Genomic DNA, 12,484 nt, shown 5'->3' with positions numbered 1-12,484 from the left:
AGTTTCTTTTCAGTTGCAAACTCCACTCCATACATATATATGGGGAGGTACTAGCTCCAACTCGGTTTTACAGTGAAAACTGCAGGAACTTCAAACCGGCACTAGGAAACAGACAGAGAAACCAGCGTAAAAGTTTCTCCTGCAACCCGTTCCCTTTGTGCTAGATGAACGAACGTCTCTCCACATGCTCAGTTCTGAGAGATATGTGTGTGTGAAAGCCGTCATTCAACTAGCTTGTTGGGAACACAAAGTTTCTTTTCAGTTGCAAACTCCACTCCATACATATATATGGGTGGTACTAGCTCCAACTCGGTTTTACAGTGAAAACTGCAGGAGCTTCAAACCGGCACTAGGAAACAGACTGAGAAACCAGAGTAAAAGTTTCTCCTGCAACCCGTTCCCTTTGTGCTAGATGAACGAACGTCTCTCCACATGCTCAGTTCTGAGAGATAAGTGTGTGTGAAAGCCGTCCACCTAGCTTGTTGGGAACACAAAGTTTCTTTTCAGTTGCAAACTCCACTCCATACATATATATGGGGAGGTACTAGCTCCAACTCGGTTTTACAGTGAAAACTGCAGGAACTTCAAACCGGCACTAGGAAACAGACTGAGAAACCAGAGTAAATGTTTCCCCTGCAACCCGTTCCCTTTGTGCTAGATGAACGAACGTCTCTCCACATGCTCAGTTGTGAGAGATAAGTGTGTGTGAAAGCCGTCCTTCACCTAGCTTGTTGGGAACACAAAGTTTCTTTTCAGTTGCAAACTCCACTCCATACATTTATATGGGGAGGTACTAGCTCCAACTCGGTTTTACAGGGAAAACTGCAGGAACTTCAAACCGGCACTAGGAAACAGACTGAGAAACCAGAGTAAATGTTTCCCCTGCAACCCGTTCCCTTTGTGCTAGATGAACGAACGTCTCTCCACATGCTCAGTTCTGAGATATAAGTGTGTGTGAAACCCGTACTTCACCTAGCTTGTTGGGAACACAAAGCTTCTTTTCAGTTGCAAACTCCACTCCATTCATATATATGGGGAGGGACTAGCTCCAACTCGGTTTTACAGTGAAAACTGCAGGAACTTCAAACCGGCACTAGGAAACAGACTGAGAAACCAGAGTAAATGTTTCCCCTGCAACCCGTTCCCTTTGTGCTAGATGAACGAACGTCTCTCCACATGCTCAGTTCTGAGAGATAAGTGTGTGTGAAAGCCGTACTTCACCTATCTTGTTGGGAACACAAAGTGTCTTTTCAGTGCAAACTCCACTCCTTACATATATATGGGGAGGTACTAGCTCCAACTCGGTTTTACAGTGAAAACTGCAGGAACTTCAAACCGGCACTAGGAAACAGACTGAGAAACCAGAGTAAAAGATTCTCCTGCAACCCGTTCCCTTTGTGCTAGATGAAGGAACGTCTCTCCACATGCGCAGTTCTGAGAGATAAGTGTGTGTGAAAGCCGTCGTTCACCTAGCTTGTTGGGAACACAAAGTTTCTTTTCAGTTGCAAACTCCACTCCATACATTTATATGGGGAGGTACAAGCTCCAACTCGGTTTTACAGTGAAAACTGCAGGAACTTCAAACCGGCACTAGGAAACAGACTGAGAAACCAGAGTAAAAGTTTCTCCTGCAAACGGTTCCCTTTGTGCTAGATGAACGAACGTCTCTCCACATGCTCAGTTCTGAGAGATATGTGTGTGTGAAAGCCGTCATTCAACTAGCTTGTTGGGAACACAAAGTTTCTTTTCAGTTGCAAACTCCACTCCATACATATATATGGGTGGTACTAGCTCCAACTCGGTTTTACAGTGAAAACTGCAGGAGCTTCAAACCGGCACTAGGAAACAGACTGAGAAACCAGAGTAAAAGTTTCTCCTGCAACCCGTTCCCTTTGTGCTAGATGAACGAACGTCTCTCCACATGCTCAGTTCTGAGAGATAAGTGTGTGTGAAAGCCGTCCTTCACCTAGCTTGTTGGGAACACAAAGTTTCTTTTCAGTTGCAAACTCCACTCCATACATATATATGGGGAGGTACTAGCTCCAACTCGGTTTTACAGTGAAAACTGCAGGAACTTCAAACCGGCACTAGGAAACAGACTGAGAAACCAGAGTAAAAGTTTCTCCGGCAACCCGTTCCCTTTGTGCTAGATGAACGAACGTCTCTCCACATGCTCAGTTCTGAGAGATAAGTGTGTGTGAAAGCCGTCCTTCACCTAGCTTGTTGGGAACACAAAGTTTCTTTTCAGTTGCAAACTCTACTCCATATATATATATGGGGATGTACTAGCTCCAACTCGGTTTTACAGTGAAAACTGCAGGAACTTCAAACCGGCACTAGGAAACAGACTGAGAAACCAGAGTAAAAGTTTCTCCTGCAACCCGTTCCCTTTGTGCTAGATGACCGAACGTCTCTCCACATGCTCAGTTCTGAGAGATAAGTGTGTGTGAAAGCCGTCCTTCACCTAGCTTGTTGGGAACACAAAGTTTCTTTTCAGTTGCAAACTCCACTCCATACATATATATGGGGAGGTACTAGCTCCAACTCGGTTTTACAGTGAAAACTGCAGGAACTTCAGACCGGCACTAGGAAACAGACTGAGAAACCAGAGTAAAAGATTCTCCTGCAAACCGTTCCCTTTGTGCTAGATGAAGGAACGTCTCTCCACATGCGCAGTTCTGAGAGATAAGTGTGTGTGAAAGCCGTCCTTCACATAGCTTGTTGGGAACACAAAGTTTCTTTTCAGTTGCAAACTCCACTCCATACATATATATGGGGAGGTACTAGCTCCAACTCGGTTTTACAGTGAAAACTGCAGGAACTTCAAACCGGCACTAGGAAACAGACTGAGAAACCAGCGTAAAAGTTTCTCCTGCAACCCGTTCCCTTTGTGCTAGATGAACGAACGTCTCTCCACATGCTCATTTCTGAGAGATAAGTGTGTGTGAAAGCCGTCCTTCAACTAGCTTGTTGGGAATACAAAGTTTCTTTTCAGTTGCAAACTCCACTCCATATATATATATGGGTAGGAACTAGCTACAACTCGGTTTTACAGTGAAAACTGCAGGAACTTCAAACCGGCACTAGGAAACAGACTGAGAAACCAGAGTAAAAGTTTCTCCTGCAACCCGTTCCCTTTGTGCTTGATGAACGAACGTCTCTCCACATCCTCAGTTCTGAGAGATACGTGTGTGTGAAAGCCGTCCTTCACCTAGCTTGTTGGGAACACAAAGTTTCTTTTCAGTTGCAAACTCCACTCCATACATATATATGGGGAGGTACTAGCTCCAAATCGGTTTTACAGTGAAAACTGCAGGAACTTCAAACCGGCACTAGGAAACAGAATGAGAAAAACCAGAATAAAAGTTTCTCCTCCAACCCGTTCAGTTTGTGCTAGATGACTGAAAGTCTCTCCACATGCTCAGTTTGAGAGATAAGTGTGTGTGAATGCCATCCTTCACCTAGCTTGTTGGGAACACAAAGTTTCTTTTCAGTTGCAAACTCCACTCCATACATATATATGGGGAGGTACTAGCTCCAACTCGGTTTTACAGTGAAAACTGCAGGAACTTCAAACCGGCACTAGGAAACAGACTGAGAAACCAGAGTAAATGTTTCCCCTGCAACCCGTTCCCTTTGTGCTAGATGAACGAACGTTTCTCCAAATGCTCAGTTCTGAGAGATAAGTGTGTGTGAAAGCCGTCCTTCACCTAGCTTGTTGGGAACACAAAGTTTCTTTTCAGTTGCAAACTCCACTCCATATATATATATGGGGAGGTACAAGCTCCAACTCGGTTTTACAGTGAAAACTGCAGGAACTTCAAACCGGCACTAGGAAACAGACTGAGAAACCAGAATAAAAGTTTCTCCTGCAACCCGTTCCATTTGTGCTAGATGACCGAACGTCTCTCCACATGCTCAGTTCTGAGAGATAAGTGTGTGTGAAAGCCGTCCTTCACCTAGCTTGTTGGGAACACAAAGTTTCTTTTCAGTTGCAAACTCCACTCCATACATATATATGGGGAGGTACAAGCTCCAACTCGGTTTTACAGTGAAAACTGCAGGAACTTCAAACCGGCACTAGGAAACAGACTGAGAAACCAGAGTAAAAGTTTCCCCTGCAACCCGTTCCCTTTGTGCTAGATGAACGAACGTCTCTCCACATGCTCAGTTCTGAGAGATAAGTGTGTGTGAAACCCGTCCTTCACTTAGCTTGTTGGGAACACAAAGATTCTTTTCAGTTGCAAACTCCACTCCATATATATATATGGGTAGGGAATAGCTCCAACTCGGTTTTACAGTGAAAACTGCAGGAATTTCAAACTGGCACTAGGAAACAGACTGAGAAACCAGAGTAAAAGTTTCTCCTGCAAACCGTTCCCTTTGTGCTAGATGAACGAACATCTCTCCACATGCTCCGTTCTGAGAGATAAGTGTGTGTTCGAAAGCCGTACTTCACCTAGCTTGTAGGGAACACAAAGTGTCTTTTCAGTTGCAAACTCCACTCCATACATATATATGGGGAGGTACTAGCTCCAAAACTGTTTTACAGTGAAAACTGCAGGAACTTCAAACCGGCACTAGGAAACAGACTGAGAAACCAGAGTAAAAGTTTCTCCTGCAACCTGTTCACTTTTTGCTAGATGAACGAACGTCTCTCCAAATGCACAGTTCTGAGAGATAAGTGTGTGTGAAAGCCATCCTTAACCTAGCTTGTTGGGAACACCAAGTTTCTTTTCAGTTGCAAACTCCACTCCATACATATATATGGGGAGGTACTAGCTCCAACCCAGTTTTACAGTGAAAACTGCAGGAACTTCAAACCGGCACTAGGAAACAGACTGAGAAACCAGAGTAAAAGATTCTCCTGCAACCCGTTCCTTTTGTGCTAGATGAACGAACGTCTCTCCACATGCTCAGTTCTGAGAGATAAGTGTGTGTGAAACCCGTCCTTCAACTAGCTTATTGGGAACACAAAGATTCTTTTCAGTTGCAAACTCCACTCCATACATATATATGGGGAGGTACTAGCTCCAACTCGGTTTTACAGTGAAAACTGCAGGAACTTCAAACCGGCACTAGGAAACAGACTGAGGAACCAGAGTAAATGTTTCCCCTGCAACCCGTTCCCTTTGTGCTAGATGAACGAACGTCTCTCCACATGCTCAGTTGTGAGAGATAAGTGTGTGTGAAAGCCGTCCTTCACCTAGCTTGTTGGGAACACAAAGTTTCTTTTCAGTTGCAAACTCCACTCCATACATTTATATGGGGAGGTACTAGCTCCAACTCGGTTTTACAGGGAAAACTGCAGGAACTTCAAACCGGCACTAGGAAACAGACTGAGAAACCAGAGTAAATGTTTCCCATGCAACCCGTTCCCTTTGTGCTAGATGAACGAACGTCTCTCCACATGCTCAGTTCTGAGAGATAAGTGTGTGTGAAACCCGTACTTCACCTAGCTTGTTGGGAACACAAAGCTTCTTTTCAGTTGCAAACTCCACTCCATTCATATATATGGGGAGGGACTAGCTCCAACTCGGTTTTACAGTGAAAACTGCAGGAACTTCAAACCGGCACTAGGAAACAGACTGAGAAACCAGAGTAAATGTTTCCCCTGCAACCCGTTCCCTTTGTGCTTGATGAACGAACGTCTCTCCACATGCTCAGTTCTGAGAGATAATTGTGTGTGAAAGCCGTACTTCACCTATCTTGTTGGGAACACAATGTGTCTTTTCAGTGCAAACTCCACTCCTTACATATATATGGGGAGGTACTTGCTTCAAATCGGTTTTACAGTGAAAACTGCAGGAACTTCAAACCGGCACTAGGAAACAGACTGAGAAACCAGAGTAAAAGTTTCTCCTGCAACCCGTTCCCTTTGTGCTAGATGAACGAACGTCTCTCCACATGCTCAGTTCTGAGAGATAAGTGTGTGTGAAAGCCGTCCTTCACCTAGCTTGTTGGGAACACAAAATTTCTTTTCAGTTGCAAACTCCACTCCATACATTTATATGGGGAGATACTAGCTCCAACTCGGTTTTACAGTGAAAACTGCAGGAACTTCAAACCGGCACTAGGAAACAGACTGAGAAACCAGAGTAAATGTTTCCCCTGCAACCCATTCCCTTTGTGCTAGATGAACGAACGTCTCTCCACATGCTCAGTTCTGAGAGATAAGTGTGTGTGAAAGCCGTCCTTCACCTAGCTTGTTGGGAACACAAAGTTTCTTTCCAGTTCCAAACTCCACTAAATATATATATATGGGTAGGGACTAGCTCCAACTCGGTTTTACAGTGAAAACTGCAGGAACTTCAAACCGGCACTAGGAAACAGACTGAGAAACCAGAGTAAAAGTTTCTCCTGCAACCCGTTCCCTTTGTGCTAGATGAACGAACGTCTCTCCACATGCTCATTTCTGAGAGATAAGTGTGTGTGAAAGCCGTCCTTCACCTAGCTTGTTGGGAACACAAAGTTTTTTTCAGTTGCAAACTCCACTCCATATATATATATGGGTAGGGAATAGCTCCAACTCGTTTTTACAGTGAAAACTGCAGGAACTTCCAACCGGCACTAGGAAACAGACTGAGAAACCAGAGAAAAAGTTTCTACTGCAACCCGTTCCCTTTGTGTTAGATGAACGAACGTCTCTCCACATGCTCAGTTCTGAGAGATAAGTGTGTGTGAAAGCCGTCCTTCACGTAGCTTGTGGGGAACACAAAGTTTCTTTTCAGTTGCAAACTCCACTCCATATATATATATGGGGAGGTACTAGCTCCAACTCGGTTTTACAGTGAAAACTGCAGGAACTTCAAACCGGCACTAGGAAACAGACTGAGAAACCAGAATAAAAGTTTCTCCTGCAACCCGTTCCCTTTGTGCTAGACGAACGAAAGTCTCTCCACATGCTCAGTTCTGAGAGATAAGTGTGTGTGAAACCCGTCCTTCACCTAGCTTGTTGGGAACACAAAGATTCTTTTCAGTTGCAAACTCCACTCCATACATATATATGGGGTGGTACTAGCTAAAACTCGGTTTTACAGTGAAAACTGCAGGAACTTCAAACCGGCACTAGGAAACAGACTGAGAAACCAGAATAAAAGTTTCTCCTGCAACCCGTTCCCTTTGTGCTAGACGAACGAACGTCTCTCCACATGCTCAGTTCTGAGAGATAAGTGTGTGTGAAACCCGTCCTTCACCTAGCTTATTGGGAACACAAAGATTCTTTTCAGTTGCAAACTCTACTTCATACATATATATGGGGAGGTACTAGCTCCAACTCGGTTTTACAGTGAAAACTGCAGGAACTTCAAACCGGCACTAGGAAACAGACTGAGAAACCAGAGTAAAAGATTCTCCTGCAACCCGTTCCCTTTGTGATAGATGAACGAACGTCTCTCCACATGCTCAGTTCTGAGAGATAAGTGTGTGTGAAACCCGTCCTTCAACTAGCTTATTGGGAACACAAAGATTCTTTTCAGTTGCAAACTCCACTCCATACATATATATGGGGAGGTACTAGCTCCAACTCGGTTTTACAGTGAAAACTGCAGGAACTTCAAACCGGCACTAGGAAACAGACTGAGGAACCAGAGTAAATGTTTCCCCTGCAACCCGTTCCCTTTGTGCTAGATGAACGAACGTCTCTCCACATGCTCAGTTGTGAGAGATAAGTGTGTGTGAAAGCCGTCCTTCACCTAGCTTGTTGGGAACACAAAGTTTCTTTTCAGTTGCAAACTCCACTCCATACATTTATATGGGGAGGTACTAGCTCCAACTCGGTTTACAGGGAAAACTGCAGGAACTTCAAACCGGCACTAGGAAACAGACTGAGAAACCAGAGTAAATATTTCCCATGCAACCCGTTCCCTTTGTGCTAGATGAACGAACGTCTCTCCACATGCTCAGTTCTGAGAGATAAGTGTGTGTGAAACCCGTACTTCACCTAGCTTGTTGGGAACACAAAGCTTCTTTTCAGTTGCAAACTCCACTCCATTCATATATATGGGGAGGGACTAGCTCCAACTCGGTTTTACAGTGAAAACTGCAGGAACTTCAAACCGGCACTAGGAAACAGACTGAGAAACCAGAGTAAATGTTTCCCCTGCAACCCGTTCCCTTTGTGCTTGATGAACGAACGTCTCTCCACATGCTCAGTTCTGAGAGATTATTGTGTGTGAAAGCCGTACTTCACCTATCTTGTTGGGAACACAAAGTGTCTTTTCAGTGCAAACTCCACTCCTTACATATATATGGGGAGGTACTAGCTTCAAATCGGTTTTACAGTGAAAACTGCAGGAACTTCAAACCGGCACTAGGAAACAGACTGAGAAACCAGAGTAAAAGTTTCACCTGCAACCCGTTCCCTTTGTGCTAGATGAACGAACGTCTCTCCACATGCTCAGTTCTGAGAGATAAGTGTGTGTGAAAGCCGTCCTTCACCTAGCTTGTTGGGAACACAAAATTTCTTTTCAGTTGCAAACTCCACTCCATACATATATATGGGGAGGTACTAGCTCCAACTCGGTTTTACAGTGAAAACGGCAGGAACTTCAAACCGGCACTAGGAAACAGACTGAGAAACCAGAGTAAAAGTTTCTCCTGCAACCCGTTCCCTTTGTGCTAGATGAACGAACGTCTCTCCACATGCTCAGTTCTGAGAGATAAGTGTGTGTGAAAGCCGTCCTTCACCTAGATTGTTGGGAACACAACGTGTCTTTTCAGTTGCAAACTCCACTCCTTACATATATATGGGGAGGTACTAGCTCCAACTCGGTTTTACAGTGAAAACTGCAGGAACTTCAAACCGGCACTAGGAAACAGACTGAGAAACCAGAGTAAAAGTTTCTCCTGCAAACCGTTCCCTTTGTGCTAGATGAACGAACGTCTCTCCACATGCTCAGTTCTGAGAGATAAGTGTGTGTGAAAGCCGTCCTTCACCTAGCTTGTTGGGAACACAAAGTTTCTTTTCAGTTGCAAACTCCACTCCATACATATATATGGGGAGGTACTAGCTCCAAATCGGTTTTACAGTGAAAACTGCAGGAACTTCAAACCGGCACTAGGAAACAGACTGAGAAACCAGAGTAAAAGTTTCTCCTGCAACCCATTCCCTTTGTGCTAGATGAACGTACGTCTCTCCGCATGCTCAGTTCTGAGAGATAAGTGTGTGTGAAAGCCGTCCTTCACCTATCTTGTTGGGAACACAACGTGTCTTTTCAGTTGCAAACTCCACTCCTTACATATATATGGGGAGGTACTAGCTCCAACTCGGTTTTACAGTGAAAACTGCAGGAACTTCAAACCGGCACTAGGAAACAGACTGAGAAACCAGAGTAAAAGTTTCTCCTGCAACCCGTTCCCTTTGTGCTAGATGAACGAACGTCTCTCCACATGCTCAGTTCTGAGAGATAAGTGTGTGTGAAAGCCGTCCTTCACCTAGCTTGTTGGGAACACAAAGTTTCTTTTCAGTTGCAAACTCCACTCCATACATATATATGGGGAGGTACTAGCTCCAACTCGGTTTTACAGTGAAAACTGCAGGAACTTCAAACCGGCACTTGGAAACAGACTGAGAAACCAGAGTAAATGTTTCTCCTGCAACCCGTTCCCTTTGTGCCAGATGAACGAACGTCTCTCCACATGCTCAGTTCTGAGAGATAAGTGTGTGTGAAAGCCGTCATTCACCTAGCTTGTTGGGAACACAAAGATTCTTTTCAGTTGCAAACTCCACTCCATATATATATATGGGTAGGTACTAGCTCCAAATCGGTTTTACAGTGAAAACTGCAGGAACTTCAAACCGGCACTAGGAAACAGACTGAGAAACCAGAGTAAAAGTTTCTCCTGCAACCCGTTCCCTTTGTGCTAGATGAACGAACGTCTCTCCACATGCTCAGTTCTGAGAGATAAGTGTGTGTGAAAGCCGTCCTTCACCTAGATTGTTGGGAACACAACGTGTCTTTTCAGTTGCAAACTCCACTCCTTACATATATATGGGGAGGTACTAGCTCCAACTCGGTTTTACAGTGAAAACTGCAGGAACTTCAAACCGGCACTAGGAAACAGACTGAGAAACCAGAGTAAAAGTTTCTCCTGCAACCCGTTCCCTTTGTGCTAGATGAACGAACGTCTCTCCACATGCTCAGTTCTGAGAGATAAGTGTGTGTGAAAGCCGTCCTTCACCTAGCTTGTTGGGAACACAAAGTTTCTTTTCAGTTGCAAACTCCACTCCATACATATATATGGGGAGGTACTAGCTCCAAATCGGTTTTACAGTGAAAACTGCAGGAACTTCAAACCGGCACTAGGAAACAGACTGAGAAACCAGAGTAAAAGTTTCTCCTGCAACCCGTTCCCTTTGTGCTAGATGAACGTACGTCTCTCCGCATGCTCAGTTCTGAGAGATAAGTGTGTGTGAAAGCCGTCCTTCACCTATCTTGTTGGGAACACAACGTGTCTTTTCAGTTGCAAACTCCACTCCTTACATATATATGGGGAGGTACTAGCTCCAACTCGGTTTTACAGTGAAAACTGCAGGAACTTCAAACCGGCACTAGGAAACAGACTGAGAAACCAGAGTAAAAGTTTCTCCTACAACCCGTTCCCTTTGTGCTAGATGAACGAACGTCTCTCCACATGCTCAGTTCTGAGAGATAAGTGTGTGTGAAAGCCGTCCTTCACCTAGCTTGTTGGGAACACAAAGTTTCTTTTCAGTTGCAAACTCCACTCCATACATATATATGGGGAGGTACTAGCTCCAACTCGGTTTTACAGTGAAAACTGCAGGAACTTCAAACCGGCACTTGGAAACAGACTGAGAAACCAGAGTAAATGTTTCTCCTGCAACCCGTTCCCTTTGTGCCAGATGAACGAACGTCTCTCCACATGCTCAGTTCTGAGAGATAAGTGTGTGTGAAAGCCGTCATTCACCTAGCTTGTTGGGAACACAAAGATTCTTTTCAGTTGCAAACTCCACTCCATATATATATATGGGTAGGTACTATCTCCAAATCGGTTTTACAGTGAAAACTGCAGGAACTTCAAACCGGCACTAGGAAACAGACTGAGAAACCAGAGTAAAAGTTTCTCCTGCAACCCGTTCCCTTTGTGCTAGATGAATGAACGTCTCTCCACATGCTCAGTTCTGAGAGATAATTGTGTGTGAAACCTGTCCTTCACCTAGCTTGTTGGGAACACAAAGTTTCTTTTCAGTTGCAAACTCCACTCCATATATATATATGGGTAGGGACTAGCTTCAACTCGGTTTTACAGTGAAAACTGCAGGAACTTCAAACAGGCACTAGGAAACAGACTGAGAAACCAGAGTAATAGTTTCTCCTGCAACCCGTTCCCTTAGTGCTAGATGAACGAACGTCTCTCCGCATGCTCAGTTCTGAGAGATAAGTGTGTGTGAAAGCCGTCCTTCACCTATCTTGTTGGGAACACAACGTGTCTTTTCAGTTGCAAACTCCACTCCTTACATATATATGGGGAGGTACTAGCTCCAACTCGGTTTTACAGTGAAAACTGCAGGAACTTCAAACCGGCACTAGGAAACAGACTGAGAAACCAGAGTAAAAGTTTCTCCTGCAAACCGTTCCCTTTGTGCTAGATGAACGAACGTCTCTCCACATGCTCAGTTCTGAGAGATAAGTGTGTGTGAAAGCCGTCCTTCACCTAGCTTGTTGGGAACACAAAGTTTCTTTTCAGTTGCAAACTCCATTCCATACATTTATATGGGGAGGTACTAGCTCCAACTCGGTTTTACAGGGAAAACTGCAGGAACTTCAAACCGGCACTAGGAAACAGACTGAGAAACCAGAGTAAATGTTTCCCATGCAACCCGTTCCCTTTGTGCTAGATGAACGAACGTCTCTCCACATGCTCAGTTCTGAGAGATAAGTGTGTGTGAAACCCGTACTTCACCTAGCTTGTTGGGAACACAAAGCTTCTTTTCAGTTGCAAACTCCACTCCATTCATATATATGGGGAGGGACTAGCTCCAACTCGGTTTTACAGTGAAAACTGCAGGAACTTCAAACCGGCACTAGGAAACAGACTGAGAAACCAGAGTAAATGTTTCCCCTGCAACCCGTTCCCTTTGTGCTTGATGAACGAACGTCTCTCCACATGCTCAGTTCTGAGAGATAATTGTGTGTGAAAGCCGTACTTCACCTATCTTGTTGGGAACACAATGTGTCTTTTCAGTGCAAACTCCACTCCTTACATATATATGGGGAGGTACTTGCTTCAAATCGGTTTTACAGTGAAAACTGCAGGAACTTCAAACCGGCACTAGGAAACAGACTGAGAAACCAGAGTAAAAGTTTCTCCTGCAACCCGTTCCCTTTGTGCTAGATGAACGAACGTCTCTCCACATGCTCAGTTCTGAGAGATAAGTGTGTGTGAAAGCCGTCCTTCACCTAGCTTGTTGGGAACACAAAATTTCTTTTCAGTTGCAAACTCCACTCCATACATTTATATG

This window comes from Camelus bactrianus, unplaced genomic scaffold (assembly GCF_048773025.1).
Source record: "Camelus bactrianus isolate YW-2024 breed Bactrian camel unplaced genomic scaffold, ASM4877302v1 HiC_scaffold_30, whole genome shotgun sequence".
Classification (NCBI taxonomy): domain Eukaryota; kingdom Metazoa; phylum Chordata; class Mammalia; order Artiodactyla; family Camelidae; genus Camelus; species Camelus bactrianus.
Note: the sequence above shows the minus strand (reverse complement) of the source record.